The sequence below is a fragment of the Leopardus geoffroyi genome, chromosome A3 (assembly GCF_018350155.1).
Source record: "Leopardus geoffroyi isolate Oge1 chromosome A3, O.geoffroyi_Oge1_pat1.0, whole genome shotgun sequence".
Taxonomy (NCBI): Eukaryota; Metazoa; Chordata; class Mammalia; order Carnivora; family Felidae; genus Leopardus; species Leopardus geoffroyi.
The window spans coordinates 6,640,008-6,656,763 of record NC_059336.1 but is presented as its reverse complement, the minus strand read 5'-3'; positions in this window follow the sequence as shown (position 1 = coordinate 6,656,763).

The window sequence follows — 16,756 nt, the reverse complement described above, 5'->3', positions numbered from 1 at the left end:
GGCACAACCCCGCCAGGAGTGTGGCCCCACTTGGCAGTCCGCTGTCCCTGCAATTAGACGTGCTGTGACTGCTTCCCAGCGTCCGCTCGTGCTCCCCAGCGAGGTCTCTACAGGCTCACACCCCACTCGTCCATTATTTATACTTAGGTCTCTTTAAGTCGACCCAAAGTCTTACTGAAGTAAATTTACTGTCGTTGAAATTTTGTATCGTGACCACCAGCAGAAGCCACCATCACTTGCGATCAAGAGAAACCAACAATTAAAATAAACACCATGAGGGGCGCCTGGGTGGCGCAGTCGGTTAAGCGTCCGACTTCAGCCAGGTCACGATCTCGCGGTCCGTGAGTTCGAGCCCCGCGTCGGGCTCTGGGCTGATGGCTCAGAGCCTGGAGCCTGTTTCCGATTCTGTGTCTCCCTCTCTCTCTGCCCCTCCCCTGTTCATGCTCTGTCTCTCTCTGTCCCAAAAATAAATAAAAATAAAAATTAAAAAAAAAATAAAATAAACACCATGAAAACAAGCATCATTACCAGATTCCCACTGGAGACGGTTTTCTATGGAATGGTCTGAGTCTGCTACTAACTGTCTCCTCGATTTAAAAAAATAAAAATAAATTAAAAAAAAAAAAGGAGGTTGGCACGTGCTCAAGCACCAAGCGAGATTTTTTTTTCTCCTATAATCGGAATCATTAAAAGAGAATGGGAAAGAGAACAACTTTCGGACTGTGTTATTCAATTTTACTTTATGCTGAAATCACCGAGGAACGCATCCACAATCATCTTGTTACGTAACCCGGGGTTAGCCATCTGGGATTTGGCGTCTCCTCTGCACGGCTGAAGCCTGGCCCTAAGCGATACCAGCCATAAATCACGGTCTGTGGGGCTGGTGCACATTAAAGAAAGTAACTATTGCAATTAATCTTCTTCCAAGTACCATCTAAATGCGTCTTGTCTGCTCCCCAGGGTACGGATGCCACCCTTGGCAAAATGCCGAGATACACTGAACTTCAAGCTCCACGGGCGAGAGACCCGTGTAGATCACCACCTTGCAGTGCGAGAACTACATCCCAGTGAAAGGAGCCACCTTCTCTGCCGCAGAAGGGGTCTCTGTGGCCAGAAAGATGTCAGGGAGAGATTCTGCACAAAGGAAGTTGGAGGACATCAGGGGTCTCATCCCGATGAAGACCCCCAGCCCCCAGGCCTTGGAGACAGAGTTGCAAATGGAAAGCGCTCTTGATGGGTCCTCGGAGGACCCGCAGTCCACAGGCCAACACCTCCTCCTCGGAGGTCAGGACCCTTCTCTGGAGCCCCGGGTTTGGCTCAGGCAAGCTTCTGCCCTACGTGCTTCCTACAGCTGGATGGTTAGGCAGAGCCCACAGGACTGACCTGTGAGGCCAGCCATCCAGCTGATCCGGCCGGAATGTGGCAAATCCACAGTCCGCTGGAGTGACCAGTGTGATGCGATTCACTCACAAGTTCGTCTCATGCATGTTCGTTAGGTCCCTACCACGTGCCAGGTACTATTCCGTGTACTAATGGTACAACGGGAGGAAACGGGCAAATTCTCTACTCCTGTGGAGTTTGTGCTATGGCTGGAGAGACAGATAATGAGCAAAGGCAGGAAATGTCAGGTGATCATCCGTGATCCGTGAGGAAGACGGTCAGGAGTGAGGCGGGAGGGGCTGCGTTACAGGGAGTCCAGGAGGGCCTTTATTTTTCCTTAAGCTTATTTATTTATTTTGAGAGACACAGAGACAGTGTGAATGGAGAAGGGCAGAGAGGGAGGGAGACAGAGAATCCCAAGCAGGCTCTGAGCCAGGCTTGACCCCATGAAACCGCGAGATCACGACCTGAGTCAGGTGCTCAACTGACTGAGCCACCAAGGCGCCCCCAGGGGGACCTTTAGACAGTGGGCAGTTGAGGAAAGGCCTCAATGGGATGAGAGAGTGAGCCCCGTTTGTCTGTTGGGAAGGGAAAAACGTGCCAAAGGCGGGACCCGTGACGGCAAAGGGCAAGCACCCGACCGGCGTGTCTGGGCAGCAGCAGGGGAGGTGGCAGGAGACGTGGTCGGCGGGAGGCCACACGGTGGGGGCGTCGGCATTGACTCCGGCAGAGGCGGTCGGCCCCTGGAGAGGTCGGAGCAGAAGAGCGGACACCGTGTGACTCGCGCTGTGGAAACACGACCGCGGCTGGCAGGCAGAGAGAGCATCACGGGGGCCGGGGACCAGGCAGGGTTCCATCGGGAAAGGGTCTGGAGACGATGCGGGGCACCCTGGTGCAGGGCGGAGGCGGCGGAAGTGGCAAGAAAGGGACCCATCTGGAAGGCGTGGGTGACGGCACTTACAGAGGAGGGAGCGGAGTCAGGGGTGATGCCGAGACTTCTTGCGAAAACGGAGCTGCCGTTTGTGGAGACGCAGCGACCTGGGCAGGAGGCTGAGAACGGGGCTCCGGGCCGGTTCGGTTCCAGACCCTTCAGGGCTACACGAGCAGAGACGTGCGCCAGGCGGCGGGAGGTTAATAATCACATTTACCGCTTCTTGCCAGCCTGGCCTCCGAGTCTTCACGCTGCTCTGGTCTCCTTCTCACCTCAGGTCCCGCCTAGTCTGTCCTCAGGCGTCTCCCGCCCCCCACGCTCACATCCTCAGTCGGGGTTAGGGACCCCTTCTCCGTGCTCTTCCCCCCATGATCTGGTGTCTCTCCTGCCGACTGCACGAGACAGAGTTTTAATATTTTAATGTTACTTATTTATTTGTTTATTCATGTATTTTGTGAGAGACGGAATGAGTGGAAGAGGGGCAGAGAGAGGGGGAGCAGAAAGAGAATCCCAAGTGGGATCCACGCTCAGCACCTGAGCCCGACTCCGGGCTGGATCTCACACCCGTGAGATCGTGACCTGAGCCGAAATCAGAGCCGGGCGCTAAACCGACTGAGCCACCCAGGCGCCCCGAGTTTTAATATTGATACAGAACTTCCCTACAGTTACGTCCGCCAAAGGGCTTTCCATTCCCACCCCTCAATGCCCCCAAGGTCCTGTGACGGTCTCTTTGGCCCAGACTGGCTATTTGGGGACTGCTTTTTCCCCAAGCCATGAATGCGCAGAAAATTAAGGGAAAAGTACCAAGGAAAGAAGCCTAGTGTCGGGAGGGGGTGGGAGAAGTGCAGGCCATTCCGATAGGTTTATTTTCCCATCCACGTTGTTGTCCATTCCCAGCCCCCCCCCCCCCCCCCCCAGCCCACAGCTTCCTTGCAGACCACTTGGAGCTTCTGAAATTAAAAACATCACTGCCTGTCTAGCAGACAAGCAAGGGTGGGACCCGGGGAGGTAAGGAGAAACATAATCATGACATGTCAAATGGTCCAGCTTTCCCTCTAGAACCCAAGGTCCGTTTTCCTCATCCCAGAATTTGAGGGATTGTGGGTAGAGGAACCAGACATTCCAAATTTTATCAGGAAAAGATGCCATCTCTTACTGTGTGACTTCAGACAAGCGGCTTAACTTCTCTGAGCTGTTTCATCTGCCCGAAATGACAGTATTCGTGATATGAATCTCACAAGTGATGGAAAGTTTGGAGGAAATGTGTTAAGGGACCTACAGTGACTGGCCCAGAGCAGACACTCAAAAAAACAAAAAACAAAAAACAAAAACAAAAATCTGGTAGGCTCTTTGCCAGGTGATGGCAGGACCCCCACGTTATCTTCAGAATGACAAAAGACAACTCTAACTGCTCCTCAGAGAAGCTTGGAGTCCTGAAGCTGCTCCTCCCCTTCAGGATGTCACTATCAACAAGGTTCTGATTAACTTTGCCAAAGATCTTTCTAATTTAAACTGAGTTCTGTTGGACAGTTTAAGCTGTCAGAGGAGGAAGAGGCACAACCATCGCTGACCTTTTCAAACAAAGCTAATTGCTTGGGGTTTTAAGGTTATGGCGCTGAAATTTTGCCATATATTGATCCAGGGGTGCAAATTTCCCTCCTAATTCCTCATTTCCTCTGGAGGAGAAAAGCAGGAATTTGTCATGATACCACCCATCTTCTGCAGGAGGAGCATGAATATTCAGGAACTTTCCACTTGCAAATCGAGTTGGCCAATCGTGCAAAGCGATTTCTCAGGCGAACGCTCTGACCTGACCATTTAGTTTTTCATTTGGCCAGTAAATACTTCTCGAGCGCGTCTGGTGGGCCAGGCAGTGTGCTGGGCTCAGAAGTCACAGTGGCGGGCACGCCTGACGGGACAGGGGGAGGTCGCTGTGAATCAGGGGATTACACAAATCAACATGGCGTCGGGGGAGAGCTAGGGTGGGCCAAGAGGGGCTGGGGCAGTGGGGTCCCCCCAGGTGCTGGCGGAAGTGGGGGCTTAGTCTGTGGGGGACGTGAAGGCAAGTCAGTGTGCTTTTCAGGGTCATCACATGTCAGAAAGTTTAAACGCTACTGGTCCGGGGCGCCTGGGTGGCGCAGTCGGTTAAGCGTCCGACTTCAGCCAGGTCACGATCTCGCGGTCTGTGAGTTCGAGCCCCGCGTCGGGCTCTGGGCTGATGGCTCAGAGCCTGGAGCCTGTTTCCGATTCTGTGTCTCCCTCTCTCTCTGCCCCTCCCCTGTTCATGCTCTGTCTCTCTCTGTCCCAAAAATAAATAAACGTTGAAAAAAAAAAAAAAATTTAAACGCTACTGGTCCTAAATGCTCCTCCCTCTCCAGGTAGACCTCCCTCCACCACTTTCATCTTGGGTGCTCCAAGAGGAGGAAGAACGAGAGGGACTGGTCAAGTTCACGGCAGCAAGGCTTTCCAGGAAGACGGGTCACCCACGCCAGGATGGGAAGGAGGGCCTCGGTGCTCCAGGCAAAGCCATGAGGGCAGGGCGTTCCCCCGAGGGCACACAGAGCAGTGATCCTGGGCCACTGGAGGGAGTGGACCAACCAGAGCAGGGGCCGGGCAGGTAGCACACACGAGGGGAGTGGGCTGGAGGGGGTGGGGGAAGGGGCACAGACACAGGAGTGTGTGTCCCAGAGAAAGGGCAACAGCTACTCAGCGGCAGCTGATCTATTCTCAAGAGAAGCCAGAATTCGGATTTTTAAGTAAAACATGCTCTTTTTGTTAAGTACTGACAACCAATTTAACAATCAGAACACCAGGGGCTCCTGGGTGGCTCAGTCAGTTGAGCGTCCGTGTCTCATTCTTGATTTAGGCTCAGGTCATGATCCCAAGGTCATGGGATCGAGCCCTGTGTCAGGCTCTGTGCTGAGTGTGGAATCTGCTTGGGATTCTCTTTCTCTCTCTCAAAAAAAAAAAAAAAAAAATCAGAACACCATATGAAAAGCAAAGTACATCCATTGGACAAACTGACCTTATAACCTCTCCACTAGGGTAATCAGAAGAAATGGGAACCAAGGAAGAAGAAGCCAGATGAGAAGGAGCCATCTTCCCGGGGAGAATTAACCACAGCTCCCTCCCCTGAGCCCCTGGGCATAGACCTGGTCCACTCATGGGCTCGCTCTATCATGGGGACAATTCTGTTAGGCTTGGCCACTCCTCTCTCTCCCCCAGGACTCCGTAAGGGCCTCGAAATGGACCTTCATCCACTTTGCATCCACTCTGGGCAGGAGGCAGTGTTGGGCACTTGGCAGTGATCAGCAAACGTTCCTTTGGTAGAATGTATCAGCTGCCCCCCCATCTTCCAGCCCCCCATCTTTCAGTCCCCCCATCTTCCAGCCCTTTAGCATACTCGGATGGCTTAATGCTCACTCTGAGAGAATACCTACCACCCCCTGAGCACCTGCCCTACCTCCTGGAATGACCCTGACCCCTTCGCCCACATCATCTCCATTTATCCTCCCAACCCTACCGTCAGGTCTGGACTATTCTCCTGCCCGCTTCACAGAGGAAGAGACAAAGGCTTGGAGAGAGAAGTCAAGTTTCTGAAAGTCACGAAAGGAGTAAGTGGCAAAAGCTAAGCCCCAACTCCAGGGCATACCTACTCCACAGTGCGAAACCATAACCACTGTGCTGCACCGAGATACAAGCAACGGAATAGCACCGAACAAAAAAGCTACCGCTCCCGGAGAGGGCACAAAAGCTCTGCACACAGTGGCCACCATCCGTGGTTTGGACAAACCGCTGTAGGTGCCATTTGCTCCTGGCCGCACACTCGCTTGCCAGCTACGACCCACGCTCCAGATGGGAGAGAAGCTCAGTTCAACGGTCTGTCACCTGACCGACACCTGGGACAAACCCGCACCAACCCACCCAGGCCTACAAAGGAAACGGCATCCCCCAGCCCTCTTATTCCAGTTTCTTGGCTTGAACAGTGTGTCCTGTACTGTAGAGCGGAGGCAGATACCCAGGATCTAGGGTCGATGGATGAAAGCAGCTTGCAGCAACATACGTAATATGATCCCACTTTAAAATAATAAAAATCAGGGTGCCTGGGTGGCTCAGTCAGTTAAGCCGTCAGACTTTGGCTCAGGCCATGATCTCACTGCTTGTGGGTTCGAGCCCCACGTCGGGCTCTGTGCTGTCAGCTCAGAGCCTGAAGCCTGTTTCGGGTTCCATGTCTCCGTCTCTCTCTGGACCTCCCCCACTCACACGCTGTCTCTCTCTCTCTCTCTCTCTCTCTCTCTCTCTCTCTCAAAAATAAGTAAACATTAAAAAAAATTTGACAATAAAAATAATAATTTCTTAAAAATTTTACTTAAATAAATACAGGTGACTTCAATGAGTCTGTGCGTGTGGAGAAGGGTCTGCAAGGAGCTCACCCACCTGCTGACAGTGGGGTGTCTGGGGCTGGGGGCTGAGAGAACGGTCAAGGGTGAGCTGTTTGCTTTTCGGTTCCAATATTGTTGAATATTTTGCTAGAAGCGTATGTTACTTTGCATTTGGAGAGAAGACGTCCAAATGGGAGGCCACTCGTGCCTTTGGAATTTGTCCCCTTTGAGGAGAGCGTGGCCGCCATGGGTTGAACCCACACGGTGTGGCTAAGCCCTCCCTTGCTCCACGATGAGTCCCTCCGTCACTGGAAACACAGAACCACTACCAAAGCCCCCAACGTTCCAACGTGGATGGGAAGACAGGGCACACTCACACATTACATGTGGCTAATAAGAATCATAAATAATAATAGCGACTGCCACGCCATTTACCGAGTCCTCCTTCTGTGCCCGACACTCAGCTATGACTGTTTATATTAACCCACTTCATCCTCACAAAGACCCACGATGAGGCTTCTGCGGTTATCCTCTGGTGTTCAGACAAGAGAAGACGGAGAGTAAGTAATGCGCACACCATCACATCACTACATGGCACACCCGGGATTCAAACCCAAGTCTATGCTGAACCATCCTGCCACTGCCCCTAGATATTCGTAAGGGCATATCTGGAAGAATGGGTGCTGGTATATGCCATCATCCCCCCCATCACCATCGGCATCATCACCACCATCGTCAGAGGTGAACAGGCACCGCGCACCAGGTATGGTGATAAATGTTCTACAGAAGATCATTTACTCAACAATCTGGCCAACACCATCCTTCTGTTAAATAGGCAGCATTGGGGTGCCTGGGTGGCTCAGTCAGTTAAGCGTTCGACCTCTGATTCGGCTCAGGTCATGATCTCACAGTTCGTGGGATCGAGCCCCGCATCAGACTCTGCGCTATCGGCATGGAGCCTGCGTGGGATTCTCTCTCCTCCTCTCTCTCTGCCCCTCCCCTGCTCTCTCTCTCTCTCTCTCAAAATAAATAAATAAACTTTAAAAAAAATAAAAATAAGTAGGCAGCAAGAGTACTGCTACTCTTTACAAATGAAGAACATGAAGTTTAGAATGGTTAAATCAGTGACCAAAGTGGCCAGAGACTACCCACAAACTACAAAATAATAACCCTCAAGCTTGAGCCTATCAGAACAAAGATAATTCACTATTCGATTTTTTGCCTTAAGCTGGTCTCAATGGTTCCCCCACTTTACCTCGGTCGTTTACCATTTTTTGCTCTATAGTTCAAACTGCCAGAGTGGTCCGGTTTTCTCTTCTATTATTATTATTATTATTATTATTATTATTATTATTAATATGCATCAGATTGAGTCAAGAGAATGTTGGAATATCTGACAGAGATGTGTCCTTACATCTCACGATAGTAAAGAAGGAAATTCAAAATTTCCCCCAACACATCTACCGTCCTGACTAGATGAATAAAATGTCAGTGGAAACGTAAATTGTTATGAGATCTATAAATACAAAAACATGCTCTACGGACGGTAATATTAGATACACCAACTACATCCCGTGTCAGAACCTTAGCCGGTGGATAGAGCTAATGGGACATAAAGAGTCTACAGTGTTCCCTTTCCTGCCACGAATCTCAGGAAATTTTACACCTGTCAGTAAAAGGAATCTTCTCTATTATAAGATCATGACATTTCTAGGCTAAAAAAGACCTCGAAGGTCATCCAGCCTAACCCAGACCAAGATGTGTTAAGGCTTCTTCCCCTTGATCAAACGGACACCACAGACTCCAACAGAAACCGGACTCTAACAGGGCTGGTGTCCGGGAGCCTCGCGGGGGGAAGAGCCTCTTCCTACCTCCTACCTGACCCTCTGGAAAGCATCCTGCTCCAGTTCCAGCAAATCTTTTTTTTTTTTTTCAATTTTTAAAAAATGTTTATTTGTGAGAGAGAGAGAATGCGCAAGCTGGGGAGGAGCAGAGAGAGAGGGAGACACAGAATCTGAGCTGTCAGCACAGAGCCCGACGCGGGGCTCGAACTCGTGAACCATGAGATCATGACCTGAGCCAAAGCCAGGCGCTTAACCGACTGAGCCATCCAGGTGCCCCTCTCTCTTTTTTTTTTAAACTTATTTATTTATTTTGAGAGAGAGACAGACAGAGCATGAGAAGGGGAGGGGCAGAGAGAGAGGGAGACACGGAATCCGAAGCAGGTTCCAGGCTCTGAGCTGTCAGCACAGAGCCCGACACGGGGCTTGAACCCACAGACCGTGAGATCGTGACCTGGGCCGAAGTCGGACGCTTAACCGACTGAGCCACCAGGCGCCCCCAGTTCCAGCAAATCTTGACACACCACTCCCTGACTGGGAATCGGAACCAAAAATCTCCCAGTTTGCTCCCTGCTTCCTCTTACTCAGAAGATAAATCAGCTGTAGGACAGGAGAGAGTTCTGAGGGGTCCTGGAAGGCCTGGGTATCACCTAAAGTTACATAATTGATGATCCTCTTTAAAAACAACTACAGGTCTAGGAACTCAAGGCCTTTTAACACTTCACACACAAGACACCGAGAACAGCTAAATAGACCAAAAAGATGAATGAATGAATGAATGAATGAATGAATGAATGAATGAATATGTGGACATAACAAGAGGCCCACGTGGTCTTGGCTGATACTCTGTGTCCCCATCTATTCCAAAAAATAATAAAGCATAACAAAACATGTAACCAATAGGAATCCAAATCTTTACTCATTCCCACGAGTCTTGATAAAACATAGGATATTATTCACATACATTAAACATTTCTTTTCAATGCATGGCACCCAGTTCTGCTACTCCCCGTCCTCCACATGGAAAAGTACTGACCCCCAGACTCGCTGCTGAAACATTTCCTGGAAACACCGTCTGTATGGTTCTTCTGACCCTTTATCACCCTCCTCTTTGCCCCAATTTATGCTTGTTTATTTGCTGATTTACTTCTTTTACTATGTCATTCCCTTGCGCCTCTCTGACATCGTTCCTTGAGGCCTTCCCTTCCCATCACCCAGATCCTGCTCAACAAAGGAAAGCTGGGGCACGGGGCGCCTGGGTGGCTCAGTCGGTTAAGCACCTGACTCTTGATTTCGGCTCAGGTCATGGTCTCACGGTGGTGAGATCCAGCCCGGCGTCAGGCTGCGTGCCGACAGCGTGGAGCCTGGTTAGTGCTCTCTCTCCCTCTGCGCCTTCCCTGCTCACGTGCATTCTCTCTCTCTCTCTCTCTCTCTCTCTCTCTCTCAAAATAAACATACATACATTAATTAGTTAACTAAGGAAAGCTGAGACTTGATGCCTGAAGCAAAAGTCACTTCCTTTTATAAGGCAAGGGCAAGACTGAAAAAATTGTAAATTAATCTCTTTCAGCTCATTTATACACAAATGTACATGTATTTTCAAGATGTATTTCTGTATGTAGACCGAAAAACGTGTCCTTGCCTTTTGATCACAGCGGCTTGTGGCAAAACTGTCGGTTTATACTCAACCGAATGCCAAGAGCCGGTACAGAAGTTCACAGCACCAAGAACTCTGTCATGGAAAATTTTGAGAAGGCAGGTACTACAATCAAGTGGGAAACCGCACCCAGCCTCTCGGAGTCCAGGCAGGAATAAACAAAAGTCGCACAGCGGGTCACTGAGCGGACACTCAAGAGAGCCCCGGCTGAATTCAGGGCTGCTAAGGAAAGAGTGAGGTCCCTGAAAGAGTGGGGGGGGGGGGGGGGTTTGTTTTTAAAAACGACCGTTGGGTGGGTTGCTATTTAATCGCATCACTGGGGGGAAAAGGTTCAATTTAATTTTTCATTATCGAAGCCAATTTTTATTTCCTTTAGTTAAAATGTGCATTAAATACCCTTTTCTCCAGCCCCGTTAATGAGACTAAGGAGAGGCACGTGGCCTCACCCCAGAACACCAACAGCCGATTGTTCTGGGCTAGTTTCTGCTGATGGAGCCTCACGGATGGGCCTCTGCTGACCTCACACTTAGGTCCCCAGCACACAGGGTGGAAAGGTCTATTTGGAGGAGGCTGGGAAAGAAAGGAGAATAAATTATTCCGTTTGTTCATCTGACACCCACATAGATCAGACGGGAAAACAACAGTCACCACAGATTTCCCAAACTTTTTCTTTTGTTCCCCAAGGACATTACCTTTATTTCATAATCTTAGTGACCACAAACCCCAGTCCCGCCTCACAGCCCGTCTCCACTACCACAATATTTAATTGGGAGAAAATGCAAACTGCTCTTTGATGATCCCTCGCTTGGTGTTAAAAAACTGGCTTTACGTCCAGATCGATCGGAAAGAAACCATTGTAGGAGCTTGTCCTTGCACATCGCAAATGCCTGTCGGGACACCCTGGTGTATTTCACCATTGTTAAAACAGCAACCCAAAATAAATAAATAAAATAAAACAAAGAGGGAGCCCATGTGGGGCCTGAGTAACGCAACGACTGGAAAATCATCTCTGCTTTGGCAGAAGATTAGAATCAAGAAATGCAACCATTTTCATCGCGGGTGTGACTCTCTGTAACGGATTTCAGCGATGGCCCCAAATGGATGGTGCCCTGCTCTTTTGTTGATAAATGTGCATCAATTTTTCATTTTGAAGCGTTATTTCCTTTTGCAATTTGCCAAGTGCCTTTTCATGCCCCATTTGAAGACTGTCCCTCGAACAAACCTCCTTCAGGGAAGACAAGTTAATTATCTGACCGCCACTCTGATTGTTGGCTGCTGGAAATAAAATCCTTCGCCAGCCCCGATGGTGAAATGCCAACTCTGCCGTTTGAAAATGGTGTCAAATTCCCGCAGGTCCAGTCGTGAGCAAGTAGGAGAGCAATGGCCAAGAACCCAGACCTGGAGTCCGTCAGACCTGGGCCCAACCGCTGCACTTACTTTGGGCAAGTTATTTAACCTCGATGAGCCTCAGTTTCCCCCTCTGTAAAATGGAGGTAAGACTAGTTCCTGGGCTCTGAGATTATTATAAAGATTAGACACCATGCGTACTTAGCTGTTGGCACGTAGTAAGCATTGAACAAATATTTCTGTTCTGATAACCAACAGTTATCAGAACAACCAACTGTAACAACCAAACAGTCCCCTGCCGCTCACCATGAGAGACTGTTGATTTCATGATGCTTCTCTAGACATCACTGCAGAAACACTTCCACACTAGACATATTTTCTCACTTCCCCTATGTTTAGTGGTGTTATTGATGACTTCGGGAAGGACGGTGCCAATGTGCTTTGTGTGTGTGCTCTGTAGCACATCGCTGCTTGTTGGGGACGTTTTTCCAAAGGCAAATCAACATTCCTAGGTGCTTCTTCTCCACTCTCCTCTACAAGTATATCCTTCGTAGTCATCTAGTTTTTAAGAGTCCAAACAGAAGGAATCTGGGACAATGCCATTCCTGAGTTAAAATAATTAGTTTACCCCAAGAAAAGAGAAAGGAGGGAGCAGAAAAGTCCCTTTGGTTTAGTGTTTAAACATTCAAGCTGTGGGATGCATATTCTAATCTGAGTTTCAGAAGAGGAAAATAAACAGTACAAGACCCAAATATGTATTAATTATGGTTTATTTATTTAGCGTCACTGATGCGTATCAAGCTATGCAGACGGTAAATTGAAGGGGGGAATAAGGTCCCAGTTCAAGGGAGCAAATCATCTCAGAATACCTCCACATCTGAATGTTTTACATAGAGCTCAGTGGCCGATGATGACGACGGGAAAATGGGAGTTAAATCCACAGAAGAGGTGTGAGGGGGACAAGGCAGAGGGTAAAAAAAAAAGAGAGCTAAAGGAAACAATTCCAACACTGTTTAAGATCCCGGCCATGCGGGGGATGTCAAGGGAAAATTCCTGCTGCCTGCTCCCAACTCCTCTGAATCCTTCACGGACCAAGAGAGACAAGATTGCAAATCCAAGGCAGTCGTTTGGACCACCTTCCTGCAGATCTCACCACTAATTTCTAATCATGCAGACAGAAGGCTCAGGATGCTCCTAGAAAGACATTTCCCCCTTGATGAGTTAACATGAGGAGACTCCCCAGTCCTGACAGCAATATGTGACTGTGAGTCATGCAGGTGCTGCTTGAGAAATGCCTGCCGGAAGATTCTAGAATCCTGAACCTGCAGGCCGCTGTGAATCATTTTGACAAGAGCAGGAATCATGACCCATTCCTCTGTTTTGATTTCCCAAAAAGACCTTATTTTTTATAAAAGTCTCCTTTACTGGGGAGACATATCCTAATGTATATAGGCTACAATTTACTCATTTTAAAGGCATGGTCGGATGAACTCTGAGAAAGGCATACAGCCACATAGCCACTAGCAGAATCACGGTGGAGAAAATGTTCACAACCCCAAAGGGATCCCTCATGCCCCTCTGCAGTCAATCCCCACCCCAACCCCAGGCCCTCGCGACCACGGATCTACTGGCCATCAACATGATTCTTGCCTCTTGGAGAATTTGCTACGAGGGCTCTTGTCCCTGGCTTATTTCACTTTCAATAATGCCTCCCAGGTCCGTTTGTGTCTGCAGTATGTATTTGCTGTCCAGCCTTTTTCTTGCTGTATAGTACTCCACTGTGTGAACGCACCCCAGTTTATTTATCCACAGACATTTGGGGTGTTTCCAGCTTGCTGCTAGTATGAATACAGCTGCTGCAGATTTCAACTACAAGTCTTTGTGTGAACATATTTTACTTCTGGGGGGAAATGCCTAGGAATGAAACCGCTTGGCCATACGGGGAGTGTGGCTGACATTTAAAAGAACTGCCTCTATGTTTTCTAAAGAGGCTGTATCATTCTGCTTTCCCATCCTTGCCAACACTTGCTAGTGTCAGTGTTTAATTTTAGCCATTCTGGTGGATGTGAAATGGTATCCGCTGTGATTTTAATTCCTATTTCCCGAATGACCAATCATGTTAAGCAACTTTTCACGTGCTTGTTCACCGTTCATATATATTCTTGGGTGAAATGTCTACTCAAAGATTTTGCCAATATTTCAGTGGACTGTCCTTTTTTATCCAACTTATCGATTATTTCTTTCATGATTCATTGTTTTTATGTCTTAACAAATCTTTGCCTAACCCAAGGTCAAAAAGATTTTCTATGTTTTTCTATAAATTTTATATTGACAGATCTTGACATTTAGATATATGATCTACTGCACTTTAACTTCTGCATGTGAAATGGGATAAGGACTGAAGTTCACTTCTACATATAAATATACAGTTGTGGGGCACCTGGGTGGCTCAGTTGGTAGAGCGTCTCACTCTTGATTTCAGCTCCCATCATGACCTCGTGGTTCGTGGGATTGAGCCCCACATTGGGCTCTGCGCTGTCAGCACGTAGCCTGCTTGGGGTTCTCTCTCTCTCTCTCTCTCTCTCTCTCTCTCTCCTCTTCCTCCCTCTCCTCTCAAAATAAATAAATAAACATTAAAAAAGAAAGTTATTTTAAAAAACACCCAGTCATCCCAACACCATCTGTGGAAAGACAATCATTTCCCGCTGAGCTGCCTCTGAGCAAAGCTGGTGAACGCCACCAGGTAAATGGACTCAACAGCAGGAGCTCCAAGTGAGAGGTGGTGATGGGATGATTCCAAAACAGTGATAGAAGTGTTTAATAAACACATTAGAGAATCCTACTCCACAGCCATTTAAAGTGATGATAAAGATCTGTATTTATCAATGATGAAGATACTTAATAAAGTACCACTTAACAAAGCAATGAAAAATTTATCACTCGATAAAGTGATGAAAAATGTATCACTCGATAAAGTGATGAAAAAACCATATTACAAAACAGATAGATAGGATGATTTCATGTTTCTAAATAGAGTAGGAGACAATATGAAACACAAAGACAGGGGCACCTGGTTGGCTCGGTTGGAGGAGGGTGCGACTCTTAATCTCAAGTCTGAGTCCCATGTTGGGTGTAGAGATTACTTAAAACACGCGCGCACACACACACACACACACACACACACAAAGACAGACAGACCGACAAAAGGTCTACTCCAAAAGTACGTGGTCATCTCTCCACCAACGTGAGTTAAAGATGATTTATATTTATATTTTTGGCAATTTCCTAAAGTTTCTCAATGTGTGTAAGGGGTGTTTTCATGATAAAAAAGACTTTCCTATTTTGAAAGAGTGTCACAGGTGGAAAGCCAGAAATGAGGGTGAGCAGTGAGTTCCTGTTCCAGATCCGAAGGGCTAAGCCATCCCATTTGTCACTAGTAAGTCTTGATGAGTCTCAATGCCATGTGAACAGCACGGAGAGAACCTCAAGTATAGTTCCAGACAAGGCACCCACTCTCTGTAAGATGCATGCTAACGTGTGTAATTCTTAGATCCGAGGATGCTAAGGTCGAACGCGTGGCAAGAGAAACTGCTGGGAAACGTACGAATAATGGGAGAAATCCGTAGTCAAGCTATTTCTGATTAGTTCTCATTCAGCGTCAGTTGTTCATGGCCGTAAGGCAGCATCACGCCACTGTCTACAGAATCTTGGAGTGACTCCGAATTAACTATAATTGGATTTCCTGCCTTGCAGATTATCTGCAGTGGCTCTCGAATTGGCCCACTCAGCCCAGCAGCTCTCCAGCTGAGTGCCATCACGGAGCCCAGTAGCCCAGCATCTATCCAGAAGAGTTGAACGCGGACGCAAAAACAGAACAAGGTCAAGGAATCAGGGATGGACTAACACAGAAACAAGATGCCGAAGAGATTTCTACATCCACCTGCAGGTTTTTGATAGTAAAGTTATTAACCAGCCAGGCAACAAAGGGGAATAAGTAAACCTAAGTTAAAATTAGAAAGATTTTCACTTTGGCCGCAGGATACGCTTTCCTGAGAACATGGTTACGTTCGTTCACTACGAACACTGTGGCTCAGACCACGTCCATGGTTTTTCAACGATGACCAGTTGGGGCTCAGATCCTAAGGGGGCCCCGTGGGGCCAGTTCCTTGGATTCTTGAAAAAAATAGCCAGACTTTGGCAATCAGCCTCCAAAATTTTAACCACACATCAGTGATCAAAATCATCATTGATTCCGTCAATTAATAGTTCCTGATAATTAAATATAACCTGGCCACTGCCCATTTTCCCTCAATCCCTTCTATTCATTCTGTAGAGTGCTTTAGGAAATAAATACGTCTGAATGAACATCTCCCATGGCAAGTGTGATACTCCCTTGAGATTTCTTTCAGCGGGAGGAACAGTACTCCCGGCCTCCACAGCTCTGGCAGTCACAGAAATGTCTGCCCCACACCCTCTGGTCACCATCACCTTTTCCTACAGGTGCTTGTGCTGCTGGGCACGGGGAGCAACAGAGAGAGAGGAGGGAGGAGAGGAAGAAGGTGCAGGCTTGGCTCTGTGGGGTTTCAATTCCTGAAAACTATTCACAAGTCTGACTTAAGAAAGTAATTTCACATAGAGTCAGGGGTTCTCAGAAGGAGAACCCCCTTTTCTCCCCTTCAGATACTAGCTACTTTGAGGTTTCTTGGATGAGGACTCCTTTGGGGTGACAAATTTCTGCCTTCAAAGACTGTCAGGGAAGCAAACTGAGTGACCCATTGTACCGCATTACTCAGCTTCCCTTAACGCCGGAAACAGGGATAAATTTCTGGAGTTGCTATACAAAGAGGAAAATAGGTAATGTCAGCCCATCACAATAGTAACAGCAATGATTATGGAAATTCTCTATGAACTGATACTACGCCGGGTGCTTCCACACATATCACTTCACTTAAAAAAATTTTTTTAATGTTTATTTATTTTTGAGAGAGAGAGACAGACAGACACAGAGAGTGAGTGCGGGAGGGGCAGAGAAAGGGAGACACAGAATCCAAAGCAGGGTCCAGGCTCTGTGCTGTCAGCCCAGAGCCTGACACGGGGTTCGAACCCACGAACTGTGAGATCACCACCTGAGCCGAAGTCGGTCGCTTAACCGACTGAGCCACCCAGGCATCCCGATAGCACCTCATTTTATTCTCACCCCAACCCATGAAGTAGGTTA